Raw genomic sequence first — 4,488 nt, 5'->3', positions numbered from 1 at the left:
TTTTACAGAGGACTTCATCAACGGTTCAGCCTAGTCGTCACACTCATGATTGGGAAGCCCTGGCCCAGAAGCTGTTAAGTCCTTGGAGACAAACCTTGGCCCCGAACCCCAACATCAGTCCCAGAAGGGGTAGGCCCTCTTTGACACTCAGTTCTCATAGGCTAGGTACCTGAACAGCAAATATCAGAGCCTCCTCTTAAATGCAGGCAGATTTACTTTGCAGACAGTGAGGATGCATTTTAATTTGTTGATGTGAAACCTTAATTGAACTAAACTGCTAGAGGTAGTCTCTGTTCTCTGTCATAGTCTTAATTTAGTTGGCAAAACAAGATATCATCAGAGGAAAATCACAGGCAAAGATGCTGTGCCCAGAGGGTTTGGGGAACACCCTTCTGCATTTGGAGGTGGGTTCGTATGTGATTGGCATAAGCAGGAACCCCATCCACACAACTCAGGACGCCCACTTGGCTTTCCAGGGATACTCAGGAGGCATCACATGGGCTCAGGCACATAGGTCTTCCCAAAGCAGCCAGGCTAATACTGCTTCCCTCCTGTATTCCATGTTCTATTTTTAGTGTTAGAGCAGAGAAGAGGGACAGAATTTCTCACCTAAAGGTATTAAAGTGTGAGAGGTGCCAGCTCTATTACTCATTTGCTATGGGACCTTTAGCAGGCCACTTCCCCTGCCTGGGCTGTGGTTTCTCCATTTGCGCAACAAACATGTTGGAATCCATGTCCATAAAGGCCTTAGTAGCTAAGATGCTATGTATGAATCTCTCAGACCCTCAGGCCTGTGTCAGCACCCAGGATGAAACTCCTGACTGTTGTCCACCAAGTCCCTGCTGAGTTCCTAGCCATGGCATATGCACACACCAATGGCCTTACTGTCACTGCCAGGAGGTTAAGCCACAGGCCTTTCACTAATGGAGCCATATCCCTGACACACAGAATTTCAGGCTACGATTCTGGTTAGGCCCCCAGGAGGGGGTCTTAGAAATCATAGTCTTGGTGACAGATGCCCACTCCATTCTTTTCCCAGACCTCTGCCCCCAGCAGCCTTCTACATATGCTACTTGCCTCACCCAGGCAGCTTCTAGCTATTAAGCCTGTCCATATCTGGGGAAGCTCCGACTGGGCCCTTGCTCTAAGCTCACCCTCAGCTGTAGCTACCCAAACAGACTGAGGCAAATAACCTGAGGCAGTTGGCAAGAACCAGCCCCATGGACAGTTCAGCTCAGAATCCTGAATTATATTATTCCACAGACAGTCTCTGCAAGGGAGTTTCCTGGGAAGTGACTCAGGCCTTGGTGATGAAGCACAGCTGTAGAAGGGCTAGGGACAGCTTCCCTGAGGGTCAGATTCCCGAGCTGGCAAGTCCTCACTCTAGTGACTCATTGGCTAGATTGCAGGTCTCAGTACCTGCATTTAGTCACAGGTTCTTCTCACACTAGGAATCAGGTGCCAGCGGAGGCAATGACATGTACAAGGAAGATCACAGCTTTGCAGTAGAAACTACCTGGCAAGTCCTTTCTGACATCAGAGTCTGTTTCTTCATCTGATAGGTGGGGATAATAATACCTACCTCAAAGCACTGTTTGGAGAACTAGATACTATAATGCTTCTACAGTGCCTAGAACCGTGCATGGTCCAGAGACTATACTCCCCATATGGTGGCAGTTGATGTGTTATCACAGCGTTTGGCATCTGGAAGGTGCTCAGTAAATGCAATTGTGATCATCACCCACCAGAAGACACGCAGAGCTGCAGAGCTCCTTTCAACTCTGTGGAGATGGCAGTAGATTGCAGATCACACAGACACATCCCTGAGGCTCCTCTCTTCCTAAATTCTTCTGTCTTGTTCTGCTTCCCTAAAAATTCCAATAGCTGGTTGGTGGCATCATGGCATTTGGGAGATAAACTGTGAGTCTGCCTCCCTCTGCCCTTGGTGGAAGCTGAAGATGGCTTTTTCCCATCCTAGGATAGAAAGATTGAGGATGTTTATCTAAAGCCAGCAGGGCTTCTTGCTCAGGAAGGGCCTGGACTTGTGAGCAGCCTTCCTGGGGAGGGGAGGGGCCTTCCTTTGTAGAGACTGGGTTCAGCTTTTGACTAGGTAAGACTCTACTCAGATCATCAGAAACCTCCCTCAGATTCTCAAGCAAAAATTGAATGTGTTGACTAACAAACTTGGAGAGGATTTGAATCAAAGGGTCCAAGAAAGCCCAGAACCAAAGCCACAGGGACTGGAACCAGGAACTCAACATGCAGTGATATGCTCTCCCATGAAAAAATAAAACTTGGTGATGTGGTAGAGATTGGACCCACTTTACTTTGGGAGGCCAGAAAAGGTCAGTTAAGGGCAGATCTGTGGATGGGCAGCCCCAGACAGAGGTAAAATAATCACCAGTCCAAAGGTCCCAAGTCAGGAATGAGCTTGTTCAAGAAACAGAAGGAAGCCAGTATGGGTGGAGAGCATGAGCCAGCGAGAGCAGAGATATAACAACCAGGAAGGAGGCAGGAGCCAAATCATAAAGGATATTGTAGACCAAGCTATGGCATTTTTATTGTATTCAGAGGATTATGGGAAGACTTTGGAGGATTTTAGACAACAGAGGGAGGTGATCTAACTTAAGTTTTTGTTTGTTTGTTTGTTTTAAATACTCTGGTTACTATATGTAAAACAGACCAGAGATCAGGGCAGAAAGAGGATTTGAGGGAAAGTCTAGGGCAGGATCAGGTTTGGGCACAAGTGGGGATAAGAGTTCTATTCTGGTCATTTTAAATTTGAGATGCTAGTTAGACGTATTAGTACCCTAGGGCTGCTATAAGAAAAACCATAGCCCTGGTTCAGTTGGTTGAGCATTGTCCCACGCATCAAAATGTTGAGGGTTTGATCACCAGTCAGGGCACATATGAGAGGCAACCAACCTCAATGTTTCTCTCTCACATCAATGTTTCTGTTTCTCTCTCTCCCCCTCCCTTCTTTTCTCTCTAAAAATCAATAAACATATTCTTGGGTGAGGAATAAAAAATAATAATAAAAAATAATGATTGCACTGCATGGTATCTGTGTTCAGCACTTTATTCCTGCTGTGTGTTCAAAGAACAGTGCAATATAAATCAGTATCTGGCATCATTGGTTTCCTTGGCTTTGTGCATGTTAAACCTGGTATTTTTATTTTGTTTTTTTAAATATATTTTATTGATTATGCTATTACAGTTGTCCCATTTTTTCTCCCCCTTATTCCCCTCCACCCTGTACCCCCACTCCTACCATCATTCCACCCCCTTATTTCATGTCCATGGGTTATACATATAAGTTCTTTGGCTTCTCCATTTCCCATACTATTCTTGACCTCCCTCTGTCTATTTTACACCTACCATTTATGCTTCTTACTCCCTGTACCTTTTCCTCCATTTTCCCCTTTCCCCTCCTCACTGATAACCCTCCACATGATCTCCGTTTCTGTGATTCTGTTCCTGTTCTAGTTGTTTGTTTAGTTTTGTTTTAGGTTCAGTTGCTGATAGTTGTGAGTCTCAAACCAGATAGTTGTCATTTTACTGTTTGTATTTTTCATCTTCTTTTTCTTAGATAAGTCTAACATTCCTTTAATATTTCACATAATAATGGCTTGGTGATGATGAACTCCTTTAACTTGACCTTATCTGAGAAGCACTTTATCTGCCCTTCCATTATAAATGATAGCTTTGCCGGATAGAGTAATCTTGGATATAGGTCCTTGCCTTTCATGACTTTGAATATTTCTTTCCAGCCCCTTCTTGCCTGCAAGGTTTCTTTTAAGAAATCAGCTGACAGTCTTATGGGAACTCCTTTGTAGGTAACTCTCTCCTTTTCTCTTTCTGCTTTCAAGATTCTCACCTTGTCTTTAACCTTGGGTAATATAATTATGATGTGCCTTGGTGTATTCCTCCTTGGATCCAATTTCTTTGGGCTTCCTGGACTTCCTGGAAGTCTATTTCATTTGCCAGATTGGGGAAGATCTCCTTCATTATTTTTTCAAATAAGTTTTCAATTTCTTGCTTTTCCTCTTCTCGCACCCTTATGATTTGGGACATTTAATGTTGGAACATTTAAAGTTGTCCCAGAGGTTCTTAAGCCTCTCCTCATTTTTTTGAATTCTTGTTTCTTCATTCTATTCTGGTTGAATGTTTATTCTTCTTTCCACTCCAGATCATTGATTTGAATCCTGATTTCCTTCCCTTCACTGTTGGTTCCCTGTATATTTTGCTTTATTTCACTTTGCATAGCCTTCACTTCTTCCTCTATTTTGCGACCATGCTCAACCATTTCTGTGAACATCCTGATTGCCAGTGTTTAGAACTCTGCATCTGATAGGTCAGCTATCTCTTCATTGCTTAGTTCTATTTTTGGAGCTTTGATCTGTTCTTTCATTTGGGCCATATTTCTTTGTCTCGGCACACCTGTTATACTGTAAGAGGTGGAGCCTTTATCTACTACATAAAGGGGCA

At 43.9% G+C, this 4,488-nt stretch overlaps 1 non-coding gene across 1 annotated transcript; it reads left to right on the top strand.

Moving 5' to 3' along the window:
* The first annotated feature begins 3,049 nt into the window (after positions 1-3,049).
* LOC114510472 lies at positions 3,050-3,186 on the top strand. The gene has a single exon (XR_003685652.1). It is a non-coding gene; the product is annotated as a small nucleolar RNA SNORA8 (small nucleolar RNA).
* Positions 3,187-4,488: the final 1,302 nt, after the last annotated feature.

This window comes from Phyllostomus discolor, chromosome 13 (genome assembly GCF_004126475.2).
Source record: "Phyllostomus discolor isolate MPI-MPIP mPhyDis1 chromosome 13, mPhyDis1.pri.v3, whole genome shotgun sequence".
In the NCBI taxonomy this organism is placed as follows: Eukaryota; Metazoa; Chordata; class Mammalia; order Chiroptera; family Phyllostomidae; genus Phyllostomus; species Phyllostomus discolor.
This window is presented reverse-complemented; position numbering and strand designations above follow the sequence as displayed.